The sequence below is a fragment of the Cimex lectularius genome, unplaced genomic scaffold, assembly GCF_000648675.2.
Source record: "Cimex lectularius strain Harlan isolate CLEC.00 unplaced genomic scaffold, Clec_2.1 scaffold4, whole genome shotgun sequence".
In the NCBI taxonomy this organism is placed as follows: Eukaryota; Metazoa; Arthropoda; class Insecta; order Hemiptera; family Cimicidae; genus Cimex; species Cimex lectularius.
This window is the reverse complement of record NW_019392723.1, coordinates 2983537-3000055: the sequence shown is the minus strand read 5'-3', so window position 1 is coordinate 3000055 and position 16519 is coordinate 2983537. Positions and strand designations below refer to the sequence as shown.

The window sequence follows — 16519 nt, the reverse complement described above, 5'->3', positions numbered from 1 at the left end:
ATTGACTTTTTTTATCTCAACAAAAAACCTTAATTAATTATAATATTTTTAGTTTTCTTTAACCATTCATTTTGAAAAATTTTCCAGCGTCGGTTGTTAAACGTATTTGATTTATTTCTCAGATTAAACAGGAAATATGGAGGTTTCTGGAGGCCAGTGAATGAAGATAGTTTGAGGGTATCGTCAGAATATATGAGTACTTTATTGGGAACGATTTGAAAGTTTGCAGTGCATACGGAAAAGAAAATGGGACTAAGAATGCTACCAGTGGACCACCGCCGATAGGGTAGATTTAAGATATTAGAAAGTACCTATTTGATAGAATTTTATTTCGAGGTAATAAATTAATGTAAGTTGAGTTTTAAGAGCAGTGTAATTTTAAAAGTTCAATTTTCCATCTGGGTTCGCCGAGTAGTTGTTTTATAGGCTAAGCATCTCACATTTAGTTTTCATTATTCTTAGTTGCTTGTGTATTTTAAGACACCAGATGGCAATTACCTGCCCGGTCATTAATTTATTTCTTAGACAATTTTCCAAATAAATTACATTGAGATAAAATAGTTCAAAAATTTCTGTTAAACACAATCAAATTTATAATTTGTATTCAGTAGTCTTGTCAGATGCTTATTATGAATTCACATGTTTATTACTGGCAGAATCTATAGGCAGACAAGCTTGTCTTTATTGAGATCATCTTCAGGGCCTGGGATTTATAAACATTCCCAAGTTTCAATTTTACTCAACATCACAAAAAAAGGGCACTCTCGACACGACACGCAAGAATGGCACAATTACACAGAAGACAAAGACTTTGAGCCCTGAAGATGATCTCAATAAAGATCGAAACGTTGGCACGATAAAGAAAATGTTTTTCTGGAACCTACATCACACCAGACCGCATCTCACGATTTCTAAATAAATATCGATTAACGGTCACTAATCACCACACAAAATAAATAAAACTAATTTGAAAATAGCTCAAAACTAGATTACACCAAATCAGACGTTAAAAGGTAAAACTCTCGGTATAATTTATTGATACTAAAAACCAATAAAAATTACGGGACCGAAATCCTTGGGCGATGAACTGGAAGTTATTGGATGGGGCCCGAGCTACTCCTTACACCACTTTCTTTAGGGTATGCCCTAGTTGTGCCTAACATGGGTATTGTCCTAAAGGTCGTTCGCCAGTGACATTTTCTATCTATAGAAATACCATGGCGGGGCTAGGTTTTGAAAGAAAAATATATAATTTTTCGATTTTTCCCTCTTTCCATCGCTCGCTTGCCCCATTTTTCAAAATTGATTTTGAGGTTATTACGAGGAGACAAATGTACAGAAATGAGATATTTTTTCAAAAAAAATTATGCCAATATTGTTTAAATTTTTTTTAAATTAATCAATTATTTTTAACTGCTGGATTCAAATAGAAGATTCTTAAATTAAACTGATATTTCATCCTAATCGCAATTAAATCATTCGTCTCGACAAAAATAAAACATTTCTATTTATATCTATTTGTACATCCTTATTGAAAAATTGTTTGAAATGAAGTAAAAGTTGGTATGAAAGCTGAGTTAATCCAAAAGGGCGGGGAAGGGTGTCGGAACGGTGGGTGGGGACAAATTGTCTTGATAACTATCTATTGAACCGTCTTTTAGAAGTCTAAGTCCTCTACCGGGGCTTACCCTACCTCATCAGAAGAAGCGAAGAACCTTATCTCCCATTAATTCCTCTGAAGAAGATTTAAGCGAATTTAGAATTGAAAGTACACAATCTAACAGGAATGCCTTACACAGTAGGCGGATGTGACCAAAAAAATGTCTAGGACGTTTACTTTAAAGAAAACATTATTTAAATATATTTTGAATCTAGTTCTTTCTAAAGTTTTTTTTTCTCTTTTTAGTCGGGTAGAGACCGTTTTTCGAACGAACAATATTTATTTTCCTTTTTCTGTTTTTAAACTCCACTTCCCCTCGATGGAATTTTAATTTTGATGCTCATTTCTTTTTCACGAGAGTCTCTACTTTCCGAGTAAGCATCAAACTTTAAAATTTTACTGTATACAGCAAGTCATTGATTGGGTGATGGGTTTTGGCCTGCGAGTCGGTGAACTCATGTTGAACCGCGGTCGGCTTTGCGCCATCATCAGTGAGCTAGTTCCACATTGAAGATGGCGCAATGCCGAAACACGTTTGAATTACTTAGACTAAAAAACCCGTGTTAAAAGACCCATTAAATGACCTGTACCGGTTCAACATGAAATCAATGAGTTATTTAAAAGAGAGGCCAAAATTTGCGGTTTTTGGGTTCAATTTTGTAAAAAAAATGGGATTATTACATCCAATGTTTTCCATTATTTCCCTTTTTATACAAAAAATCTACATGTTCTATTTATAATTAACCAATAATTCATTATATTTAATTTTTATTTATATAAAATAGTTAATTTTGGACAATTTTCTAAACTTGAGACAAAACTTTTTTTTGTAATACAAAACAGTTTATTTCTTCACTCTTGGGTGTTTTTTACATTAGTCTATCTGTAATTGTATGGCTATTATCTCTCCGCGAAAGATAAAACAATCTTCAAATGATGAACCGTTTTGGAGAAAAGTGTATAGAAATGTGAAAAAAATCAGGAAAAAGAGTTATTTCGATCTTGCTTCAAATTTTCACGTTTTTCGCCAATTTGGCCATTTAAAATGTAACAAAACAGTATAGACGTTGTTAGTTGGGATGATAGTTTGTGACAAAGAATATAAATAAAAAAACCAGATGGAACAAAGTAAGTATGGCGAGTTGTAGGTCAATCAAGCCAACGTAAACAGAACACTTGATTGGCACCTTTCAAAAACTTATTTCAACCCTTCTAAAGCTAAGAATCTTACGGTATCAGCTGAATAATATAAAAACCCATTGTAATCGATAGTACTAAGTCCATATTCTATTTACCCTTTCAAACACCACATTCATACAAATAAATACATTCATACACATAAATTCATCCATATAGTACACTCATTCCGTTTGGTCGGTGGAGTAATGATATTCCTCCACCGACCTATACTCAAACTAATCTAGATTGGGGTTGATGGAGTATTTTTATAAATATTACGCCATCGACCCCGAACACACACTTATACGCTTTCAACGTTCGAGGGGCGATGATGACGTTATATTTCACCCTCACCCCTCTCAATTCACGCTAATAAATACATGCACTCAGACAAAACATATAGACATACAACACATAAGACATATTATATACAATAAAAAACCCCAATTTCCCCTAAAAAGCGGATCAGGGTCCCAGAAACCCGCTGCAGTGCTCGAGTACCATTTTCAGATAGGATGGCATGCCTCCACGCTCCCTGTAGGGAGCTAAGGCATGACATATTTCCAGTATGAGGGACATATCGAGCAACCTTTGTCTGCATAAGGGGCACCTTCGCGGGATTTGCCCCAAGAGCAGGTGCCCGTGGGTCAACCGACTATGGCCTATTTTTAATCGCGTAAGGACGATTCCTTGTTTCCGGCTCAAGTTTTCGGGGGGCCATCTACGAATCGTGCTCTTGACGAGCAAAAACCTCTCGGATGACCTGGCCCACTGACAGCTGCCATCTTTCTTTTATCATGTTCTTTACAGCTAGCTTGGCGTCAGTGGGCCTGGTCGCGATGGTCCGGTCTGGAGGGTGGGACGTCCCGGCCTTTGCCGTCTCGTCCGCACGTTCATTATCCTCCAACCCGACGTTTCTGGGGATCCAGTTTTTCCGAGGCGCTTCAACTGGGCGATGTTTTCCATCAACAGCACGACGAGAGGGTCCACAGAGAACCCGTCTCGCAGGGCACAAACAGCGCTCAGAGAGTCGCAGCATACGAGAAGGTAAATCCTTCCTCGGTCCGCAACGCCTCGAGAGGGTGCCATATCGCATACAGTTCTACCGTGCATAATTAATAATTATTTCAAAGCTATTTAGTTGTTCAAAGAGAGGTCGGAAAGTTGCTGTTTTGCGGTACCACTTTCTCAAAATCTATTTGTTCTTTTAAAATTAATATTTTTAACCAACTTTTTCTTCGCGTGTTACAAATTCTTACATTTTTTGAAAATAGGGATTGATTAATTTTTGGCCATTTCCTATAGACGTGACAAAACTTAACACATTTTAATTTTTCGCTGCTGAGTATTTTTTTAAAATAATTCTACGCTGCAATTCTAACAATACAGAAATTTGGAGAAAAATTTACGGAATTACAACTTTTCAGCAGGAAAAAGCAATTTTCTGATGGATGTTGAATATTTTCCGTTTACGTCCAATCAACTCCATTGAAACATTACCCATTGAACCTTCTTGCAATATGAATTTTACTTTTTAAGTCGGGAAGAAAAAATAAATAAATAAAAGACGATAGTCTTTAAAGAGTACAAGCAATGGCAAGTTACAAGTTCATCAAGGCAAGATACATAAGAACAATAATTATTTGAAAGCTTCCAAAGCTTGGAATTTCATGAAATTGATTCATTCTATGTCCAAAAAGATGTAGCGTAATATAATAAGAAATGAATTTTTTTTCCGAAGAAAGGTTGCTAAACTCTTACACTATACAAGCGTGCAGTTCATACGAAATACAATAATTTCCCTAATTATTATTAAAAAGAGCAAAGACTACAAAAGCAATAATCCTTCTTACTCCCATTTGAAGAAATCTTAAAAAAAAATCCTGTTTTTGACTAACTTTAGACCTAGTGGAAAGCCCGTTCCGGACAGATATTATATCCCAGGGCTGGGTCATTTTAGTCCACAGTGAATGCAAGTTATAAGCTAAACACTCGCATTCTTTCCTGTATGCCCTTCATTCCAGTGGGGGACTCCTCGATAATACTATATTACTACATACTGGATATAACTATACAATTAAGTGAGGGCCGATGGTCAATATTGCTCCGTCGGCCCTCTCTCAACAGTCACCCTAATACATGAATTTAACGTTAATTAAGTAATCTATTATATATTATATATTTTATAATTCAAGGGAAGGGGGTGAATACACCTGCAAAAAAATCTTTATAAATAACTCATGTTCGGCATAATGACTTGCCCTTTAGAGATGTCCTTTTAAGATGGCTCGGCTGAATTTCTCTTTAATAAATAACGCTATCATAAAAAATAAATTTTTAGGATAATTTCAATTGTTTACACTTTTTTGGGGGAAAAATTATACAGGGTACCTCAAGCCCAGCTCAACTACAAAATTTCAAATACCACACTACATATACCCTGACACATTATTTTAAAGAGTTTTTTTTATCAATCAAATTTTAAATTGAGCAAAAACTGACAAAGCTATGGCAAAGAGTTTGAAAAAAACCAACCATCATTTGGTTTGCTATTTATTGATCACGTACCATTTTGGAACTGCCTAAAAGTTTTTAATAAAAATAATGTGATATAAATAGTTTGTATAAAATATTCACATTGTTTTTTATGTAGACTGATTAGGGGAGGCAATCGATATAAAAAAATGAGTTTGATGGTTGTCTAGTTCCTGAAAAGAAACCCAAGAAATAAAGGTAAGGTTATAAAGGTTTAGGGTTAAGGTAAAGGTTATAATAAAGGTAAAGCGTTAAGTGTAGAGTTTGGTTAGGTTAAAAACTTTCGGTTAAAGATTGGCAGGATAGGGCTAAGAGCTAGGGTTAGTGTTAGGAATAGGGTTGGGTCGACTATGGATGCTAATAAAAAAAGGTGATGATCGTACGCATGATCTCTGACACGTGAAATCCTGTTAAGGCTTGATTTTTTAGCTATCCCGTACAGTTACAGTCCTTAAGTTTATACAGGAGCTTGAAAAGCAATGTAAAATAATTGTAGGGTTAGGGTTATGGTTAGAGACGGCTTAGATTACACATCCGTGGTTCAATGTTTTATCTACAAAGTTTTTTCCCCTGGGCCTTTTCTAATTATTAAATAAGCCAAAAAGATATTGGCAAAGTTGTTTGCTCAAAATTGATTTTTATGTCATAAAGTGTTGAAGTTGAATCAGACAAATTTTGTTTGCTGCCCCGCAGTCTTTTACTATCATGGTTGATGATCAACGTTCAAGTTGTACATAAAATGTTTGGAAGGGCTGAAGATGGCAAAATGTCGAAAGGAATGACAATTAGCAAGTAGATGTTGGTTGGAAGGACTTTTTTTTCGTTATCCTTTCAAAAGCTCAGTAGTAAACCCACACACGATGTTTAAATGTGGCATTTTGTTCCTGAGTTATATAAATACCATTAACACGGCAAAATATTAATTAAGGGATATTGGGACGGAGGAAATTCTGAAAGCAAAAACTAAAGGGCCCGTAAACGAATTTTGAAAAGTTAAAGGATGTTAATGGGAAAGCAATTAAAATTATCGTTAAAGTCAAATCGAACGTAAGACTTGAACAACTTCCACCGCTTCACTTCAACCTTTCTGGAAAAGTAAAACTGCCTTTTCATGTAATGATCGCTCTACAATCTTTTCATGGCTTACAGGAATTCTGTGGGTTAACCTGAGGTAGGCTGATGTCTGATGTAAGGCAAATGAAACTTTTGCCCTATTATTTTATTTCATTCCTCTGAATAAGTTAAAAAACGTTTTGTAAAGTTAAATAAATGAAGATGACCTTTCTGATCGCTTATATTTGAAATTTGTAGAGTTTCAAATAACAACTGTAATGTTGTCTTTTTAAATCTCTATATCCAGTGTTTATTTTGGACGAAATATTTTAAACCAGGTCTTTAGATAAAATTACTTAAGATTATGTACTACAAAAAAAAACTTAAGGTAGCACATCACCATCGTTATTTTCCCCAAACTTCATTAACTTGAAACGAAAGCTTATACACTTTTTTCTCGTCCCTTCTAAGCTGTAAAATTCAACAAAGTATATAAATAAAGATAAAACTGATTGTTCACAAACTCCGGGAAAGAACAAAAGGGGAAGACTAGGAAATGAGGTGCAGAGCCAGGGAGCATCCGGGGGGAATTTCCTAGACGTCATTGCCCATTTGTTTAGTCAAATTTACGTTGTAATGCATAATGTTAAGTCTTATCAAAATTTTCTGATATATTTGAGTTTTGTTTTGTAATTTATGTTAACAGTTATTTGTAATTTTTATTGTGAGTTATAAATGTAATAATCACAGGGGTGCTGAGAGCCTCTGACCCGGAGTGAACTGCATATTTGTTTCTCTTCTATGTTTATTAATGATCTAGTCGTCTCGATCACTTGCATTTTGATAGAAAATATAATCAAAATGTCACGGTTTTTAGAACTAATGAGTACTAAGTAAAATGATACAAAGTGGGGAAAAGCTGTGAATTTTGATCAATATTTTGTTGCAATTTCTCCTCTCCAGAGCAAAAATTATTAATATTATTTAAATTTACACGACAATAAGTTGTTTATACGATAATTTAAATTGTTCTGAACATTATAAAATAGATTTTCTTTAAAGATGACCAGTGGAAGAGAAGAGTTTAACACCACTTAGCCAGCTCAGCTCACGAAGATCGACGTCTCACAAGGGTACATGATCTTTTTCCTGGAATCCTATTTAAATGACCGCTGCCTCAGAATGACGTGCAGCAACGACCGCTCAGATATTAAACCGATATAACCTGGAGTCCAACAAGGATACCTTCATGGTCCCATTCTGTATACCATTTATACCGCTGGCCTTCCCATTCCATTTCTTACCGAATATTATTCGTACTTCTTCAATATACGAGAACAGGTTGATTATAAAACATATGGTCTGGTACCAAGACAACCCTTTTTGTTTCCCTACATGCTCCTTAATATAATAAATGTAATTTTCCTAATTGTTAGTTTTTTAATTTTTTTAAATATTCTTTTGATAAATTAAATTAGATTAAGACGATTGAATTCAAATACTTGTTTTCTTTAAATACGAAAATAGAATATTAAAAAAATGACAGAAAACTAATAGAAATGATGAAGGAAAAATGTTCTTTTAAGAGATTAAACACAACGTCTTTTATAAATTTCTCTCACATTGTAGGCGACATCTAAAAATCTAAACGATTTTTAACCACGTCTTATTACCCGATTCTTGAACCTCGTTGAACTCAATCTCCATTATAGTGTTGTGCAGGAAAGAGTACCGAGTTATTAAACTGATACGAGCCGGCGTCCCACAAGGGTACATTCTTGGTTTCATCCTTTAAATCATTTACGTCAGCAGTATAAACGTTCCTAATCCAAATTAAAACTTTACCGACTACTATTTCAAGAACAGCTTGAGCTTATCGACAAAATTTACATTTTCAGTGGGGAAATATGGTCTGGTACCTAGGCATTATATATAAACTTAAATGAATCTAGCCTTGAGTCGTATTTCTCTGACCACTAACCCAGAGTGAGGCGTGGCAACGAGTCCTCAAACCAATACAAGCCGACATCTTACAGTGGTAGGGGTGCGTTCTTGGTCTCATCCGTAATACCATTAATGCAACTGATTTTCCTATACATCATAATTCAAAGACCATCTGGATAACAACAAAATTCTGTCTTCTAACTGGAATCCTATCCGAGCAATTGCCAACATCCAAGAATACTTTGAGTTTATCGAAGTGTGGTGCAAAAAATTAAGTTCAGGTGTGTGGTGACCGTTAATCGATAATTATTCAGAAATCGTGAGATCTGGTGTGATGTAGGTTTCGACTTCCTTCCCCACCCCTTCAAAATCCAACGTATATAAACATAAAACAGCAAAATCTCACTGGCACTCTCGACACGACACGCAAGAATGGCACAATTACACAGAAGACAAACACTTTGAATGAGTAGAAATACTTTGATTGAATATAAAAAATATAGATTGCATTGTATAAATTCACTTTTCCACATCATAAATGTATTTGTTAATTGTAAACAATGTTTGAAAATCCCAGGCCCTGAAGATGATCTCAATAAAGATCGAAACGTTGGCACGATAAAGAAAATGTTTTTCTGAAACCTGCATCACACCAGACCGCATCTCACGATTTCTGAATAATTAAGTTCAGGACTGAATGTGGTGAAATTATCGATTCCTAATAAATCTCAACCAACCAAGAACGGCTTGACCTTTCAACGACCGGTGTCAAAAGTGCTGGACATGCAACTTAAACCATTCCTACCCACGCCTTATTACCTCATCTTTGAATCCTTTGAACCCAAAACTTTTAACTGACCACTGCTTTAAAGAGATTTGCGGCAACTAGTGGTCTGGCCGATATATCAGGACTTCCAACATTGGAACGTTCTTGGTATGACGTCACTATTGCATTGACACAACACCATCATACGCTAGCAAAACCCTGTTTATTGAATACCTTGAACTTGTCCACGACGGGTGCAAGAAGCGGAATACGAAGAATAATGAAAAATGTACCCAGTGTACATTACATTCAAAAACACTCTTGCCCTCCACTTTACATCAATAACTAAGCGCTGACTTCCATTCAAGTCAGATGGTGAGATTTATACAAGACAGCGGACACACCCCACACGATTTAAAAGACGACAATAGAAAACTTGCACAACCACTTACTTTTTCGGACTCGTGTTTTGACTGTTAATACACAGCTATCTTTCACATCGTAATGAGGTTTATAAGCTTCCAACCAAAGGTCCTCAGGGAAATTATCGAGTACTAGGTCACTAACCTTAATATATGCATTCCTTTTATCAACGAACAAGTCTGATCGCGCTTAAAAAGATTACAAATTATGCTGTCGATCCAACCAAGTCCAAGTGGTGGCCGAAGCGCCAATGTGTAATATTTGTACAGGCTAGAAATTAATTATTTAAAAAAACTTTTTCAGGGTTCATAATATTTGTGTTTTAGTTGATTTGATAATTATATTAATTATTGAGACAGAAAAGAGTTCGAAATAACAAAAATATTTCTTGACTACAATTCGTAATTTGCTCTACAGTTTTAATACGGCCGCAGAGGCGAGGGTTTTTGCCCGTTTATTCATTTATAATGTGTTAATCATTTCTCTTTGTACTCTAACTCCATTATTATTTAAGTTTTAATGAAGGTAAAAGTTGAGCCAGGGCGTCCACCCCGTCCTTTGAACAGTGCGATTGATCACAATTCTTTAATTGCCCGGAGATAATTGGAAGTTTCGAAATAGTTGGATAACCTTTTATACATCCACCTTTTCCAGGGCTCGGACCCTCTAATTTCACAGCTCGAATAAAACACTCTCCAATTATCTTATTCTATCCAGATCTTTTTTTTCATCAAAACAATTTCCAGGACATATTTTCTCACTTTTCATACACGTTTCTTTTATTTTGTCGCTCTTTAATATCAAAAGGCCATTATTAAACCTTCCTATAAATTAATTCATTAATAGTAATATAATTTACGCAGTTTTAATATTCATATTATTGTTTTCCAAGGCAGGCGATTTACGATAAATCGGCAACAAGCTTTAATAGTTAAATTTTCATTTTCGTTTTAATTCCATGCAGTGTGAAAGACCACATATTGCACAGGAATTCCAGTTATAGCTGGAATTCACCCCTGCGCCTCTTTATTCAATATTTATTCCTATGAGGGATGAAGAGAACGGCCAAAGATTATTTCCCTTAAAAAAATACCTAAATATATTCATATTTCATTTCTATTGTCGCCGTGCCAACGATTTCATGTAAACTCTGAACTCTTAATTTTTAATTACATTGATCATTGAAGTTATTGGTCTTAACTGTATTGTAAACATCTTGGAAATTTCTTTTGTAATTAAACGAACTGACAAGAGAGGTAATAAGACGTTTTTTGTATGATATAGGTCGAAAACTATGTGACACTTGTCAGAGCGTACTTCGCAATGGACCCTTGGTGCCAAGCAAAAATATTTTAATTATTAAATGACATTAGACATACGAAAAAATCAAATGAAGTTTCTAGAAAGTAGGCGAAAAAATAGACCAAAACAACTCAGATTCGTTTTAATTCAAACTCTTTAAATATAAATCTTCAAACAAATTTAATAAATTTGTGCTACACTACCCGGGGGCAATTTTATCTCTCCCACATTCGATATTTCACTTAAAAAATTCATATCTCCTTCCTAAACGTCCTGAAAATTTGTTTTGTAATTAATCGAACTGAGAAGAGAAGTTAGGTGTAGAACCGATTCTAATGAGACTTTTTTTGTATGATAATAAGTCGAAAACTATGTGATACTTGTCAGAGCGTCCCAATGGAGCTTGGCGCCAAGAAAAAAATATTTTTAGTATTTTTTTAGTTTTTTAATTGCACTTTTCTACATTTGTATGCCTGTATTTCAAGGTTATCGTATATCAGAAAATTTGTTTTTATAAGATAAGAAAATATATACTCGGTTCGGATTAAATGAGATTAGACATACGAAAAGATTAAAAATCAAATGAAGTTTCTAGAAAAGTAGGCCAAAAAAATTTTTAGACCAAAACAACTCAGATTCGTTTTAATTCAAACTCCTTAAATATAAATCTTCAGACAATTTAAATAAATTTGGGCTCCACTGGTCGGGGGCAATTTTATCTCTCCCACATTCGATGTTTCACTTAAAAAAGTTCAAATCTTTTTCCTAAACTTCCTGGAAATTTGTTTTGTAATTAAACGAACTGACAAGGGAAGTTAGGTGTAGGACCGATTCTAATGAGACTTTTTTTGTATGATAATAAGTCGAAAACTATGTGATACTTGTCAGAGCGTCCCAATGGAGCTTGGCGCCAAGAAAAAAACATTTTAAGTATTTTTTAGTTTTTTAATTGTACTTTTCTTCCTTTTTCATGCATGTATTTCAAGGTTATTGTATATCAATTTGTTTTTTGTTTTTTTTAGGATAAGAAAATAAATACTAGGTTCGTATTAAGTGTGATTAGACATACGAAAAGATTAAAAATCACATTAAAAAGCCCTGGAAAAGTAGGCCAAAAAATTTCTTTTAGACCAAATCAACTCGATTCGTTTTAATTCAAACTCCTTAAATATAAATCTTCAGACAATTTTAATAAATTTTGGGCTACATTAGCCGGGGGCAATTTTTTTCTCTCCCATATTCGATGTTTCACTTAAAAAATTCCTATCTTCTCTGAATAACATCCAAATTCAAACTTTTTATTGCTGTTAAGAAAGCTAATCTTTGTTCTCTTAAACGATATCAATAACATTTAGTTATTACGTCATTCTAAGTTAGAAAAATAAATACGAAATCGCTAAGAACATCACAAACATTTTATTTTATATCTCCGGTCATAATATGTTTACGGGTGTTGGGTTTATGCTATTACGTGATGTTTACGAGGGTCTAAGGCTCTGTTTAGTTTCATGTCAATCTGTGGAGTCGTTTTAAAGTTATATTCATTTTTGTAATTTTTGAATTAGTGAATTAATTAATGAAATTGAATTCTTAGGCATTAACGTATCATGATAATTTTCATTTTTTTAAAACATATTTTTAAACGAAGCCTTTTAACCGTTCATGGAGATCGGTGGAGTCATTTCAATGCTATCATTATTTTTGTGATCACTATTGTATTAAATGAGATAGATATATCAAAAGTGACAAGAATCAAAAAAACCATCTATAAAAGTAGACAAAAAAAAAATGTTTGACGAAAACAACTCATTTTCGTGTAATTGTTTTTTAAAGCCCTTAAATACAAATTTTAATAAAAATAGAAAAGTATAATAATTTTAGGTTCGATTATACTGGGTCAATTGTTTTCTCTCAAATGTTTTGATTTGCACTTAAAAAATTCATAACACCTCTCGATTTCATCAAAATTCAAAATTAATACAGCTGTTCCAACCTTTATTCTTTCTTCCTTTGGACGGTATAAACAATGTTCATATATGTCATTCTAATCGAGAAAAATAAGGACAAATCAAGAAAACTCTCCAAACCTTTTTCATAAGATATAAATTGAAAATATCGATATAAATCCCCGGTCGTAATGTATTTACGGAGGCCGGTTTATGCTATTACGTGAAGTTTACGAGGGTATAAGGTTATGTACTGTTTCTTGTAAATCGGTGCAGTCGTTTTAAAGTTAAATTCATTTTTGTGATCAGGATTGGATTTAATATGTTGTAATATTTTTAAACTTGAAGCCTTTTAAGCGTTCATGCAGATCAGTGGAGTCTTTTCCATGCTATCATTATTTTTGTGTTGATCATTGTATTAAATGAGATAGATATATGAAAAGTTACAAGAATCAAAAGAAATATCCAAAAAAGTAGACTAAAAATGGACAGAAAATATAAAAAATAAATTGGGTTAGCCGAGGCTATTTTTACTCTTTCATGTCCGGTGTTTCACTAAAAAATTGCATAATTCCTCTGGATTTAATCCAAATGCAAAATTAATACAGCCGTTGGAAAGCTTTGTCTTTCTTCTTTTCGTGAGCATAAACAATGTTCGGTATTATATCGTTCTAAGTGAGAAAAATAAGGACAAAATGAACAACTTTCCTTTTTTTTCCTTTTTAATCTTCAATACTAATATTTTTACGGAGGCCATGTAAAATTCCATAGAGCTTATATATACATATAAAGTTAGGAAAATCAAATGAAACTTCTGAAAAAGTAATCAACAAAATATTTAACTAAAACGAATCGAAATCGTTTTTACGACCTTTCAGATCCTTTAAATAACAATTTTTTATCAATCGAAAAATATATGCTTTTTGAGCTACATTAGCCTGAGAAATGTACTTTTATTACCTCTCTAAGCCACTTATTTTTTGCATTGTGTTAATGTTGCATATTGTAATTTTACGAACAATATAAATGGTATTTCTTTGTTACTTATTTTTTTAAAGTTAATTGATTAACGCGATTTATAAAGATTAATAATAAATTATTTTCAATTAATTAATATTTAATTAAGGTTTTGGTTGAGATAAAAACGTCAGTGTCATAGGCGGGATTCGAACCCACGACCTTCGGCTAAATACGCCGCTTCTCTACACTTGAGCTATCGTGACTTCGATCCACTCGGACACTAACTTCCCACCTTTTGAATTACCCTCCTTTTTGCCATTTTTCAAACTTTTTTATTTGGTAAAGCTGACCACGAAATGGGCTTTTTTTCAAAAACATCGGCACCCCGAGAGTTCATATAACCTCGTAGTTGAAATACCCTCGTTAAATAGGAAAAAAGGGTAATTGATGCCTGGAGATGCCTTAAGTGATTAGCGTGTCTTCATAGTGGCATAAAATTGATTTCACATTTGAAATTAATTTCTTTGTGTTAGGTTAAGGTAGAAATTTGAACTATTGTCTAAATATAATTAGACACATAGAATATAATGTGTACAGGTTTGAACCTTTTCTGTTTGCATCCTTATAACTTTTAATTGAATTTTCGAATTAAATTCAATTTTGTACAAGCGTTAAATAGTCAAAATTCTTCCAATATCGTTAATTCTATGTGATATTAATGCATTCTTCAAAATAGTTGGGGCGGCTTTTACTTCATTCTGCCCTCCACCCTCCCAATGGTTTTTTTTCCCATCGATACGTTTTATACGGGATTGGAAGGGGAGAAGTCTCTCTTTCCCCACGTTTAATGCATTATTCCCTTGGGCGTGTGGAAGCTCAAGTTTTAATCCAGGATTTCCATAATCGGAGATTATAAACTACTAACCGATAAGTGGAAGATAGGGGGGGGGTGAATTAAAATTGATACCGGTTTTGAAGAACGGATATTGGTTTGGACGCGGTGTATTATTGCGAAGGATTATATTCAAATTGCGCAAGGCCTTAATCAGACTCGAGTTAACGAAGGAGGCAAGCCTCAATCAACTTTCCATTCCCTCGCCTTATTTTTCAAAGAAAAATTTCATCCGACCCCCCCCTCCACGGCTGCCAACCTCAAACCACCCCATCCTACCGCCCCCAACCCAAGTTCTTCCATCCATCGTCACCCCCGCAATATTCATCATTTCGTCCTTTGGCAGAAAAGAATCTGAAAAACGTTCGGCCTCTACGAAAAGTGCAAATGTAAGCAAATTACGCCGGCCTAATTTAATCGCAGGAGAAAAGAAAGAGGTGTAGGATATTCGTTCTTCAATTTTTTTTAACTCAATATCAAACCACCCTTTGTCTTTCCCTTAAAATGACACTCGTCTCGAAAGAAAAATCTGTAATTTCGACCTTTTTGGTCTGCTTATGCCAAGAACACAATATAAAACCATCCGACATGACAATATTATATATGTCATAACATGATATTGCCGAGTCAAATACATCGAACAGACATGATGAAAATTATTTAAACATGCAAATATTATAAATACAAAATTAACGATGGAAAATTAAACTGCGCAACTCAACTGTTAGAAAATCTCCACCAAAACAGGCAAGCATGAAACTAATCCAAAACCTACAAAAAAGGAAAAATAAATATGAAATCTTGGAAATACGTAATTATAACAATTCAAGTATCAAAGCCCGGAACAATGAAAAATCAGATTTAATTCACCAAAGGCACTGACAAACAAACATAACACGTAACCTTATAAAAACACTTGATTAATAAGAAATCACACAGACCCAACTCTAAATATGGCGAAATGCCATAACGTATCTGACAGGATAATCAGATCAAAATGATCGGTTACGATTTCACTACAGATTAATCACCTCGAAATCAATCATTCCATCTTTTCCGAACTTCAACCCTTCAATTGGTTGCGGCACATCGAACAACCTTTCTCCGCGTGCCTGACACATACGCGTGCATTGGCCAAAAAATAAGTATTTACCTCGCATGGCTTATTCTCAGTCGGGTGAAGATGTCCCTTCGTCTAATCAAATCCTCTGACGGCCACTCATCGACAGTCTTCTTGATAGGTAAGAGTTTCTTTGTCGACTCGGCCCGTTGATACTACCACCTTCTTTTAATCATGTTTTTTTTTTTTTTTTAATTTGTATTCTTAGAGACGGAGGGCCAGATCACTGTCGTTAAGTCCGCAGGTTGGGACGTCTCGGCTTTAGGAGCCTCGTCCGCCATTTCATTGCACTCTAGATCTATGTGTCCGGGTACCCAGACACCAACCACGGTTTTGCCGAGAAACTCCAGCTCGTGGTATCTCTCCACCAAGCACAACGAAAGAGTCAACGGAAAACTTATCATGGACGGCAGTAACAGCGCCAAGCGAAATTACTTTCTTTCATTTACCTCGACGGCGTCAATGTATGGCTGCCATCTAAGCTTTTGAACAAACGTGAGGCCGAGGAACTTCACCGACTCTACGTACCTTACCGCAGCGCCACTCTAGCAGTGATACGGAAGGCCTTCTTCAGCATGCAAAACGCAGATGGTTTTTGACGCAGAAAAGGCGATTCTGGCTGCACAGCTCTTGCAACTACAACGTTTATCGCTGATTCCATCACCCCTCCGACCTCCGCTAGTTCTTTCCCGGACAGGAAAACCCAGAGGTCGTTGATGTACATCATCACCGTTTGCTA

General features: G+C 34.7%; 1 protein-coding gene across 7 annotated transcripts in view; it reads left to right on the top strand.

The window, feature by feature from the left end:
• Positions 1–16519, top strand: part of LOC106673701 (teneurin-m) — a 574800-nt gene that overhangs the window by 349418 nt on the left and 208863 nt on the right. The window lies entirely within an intron of this gene.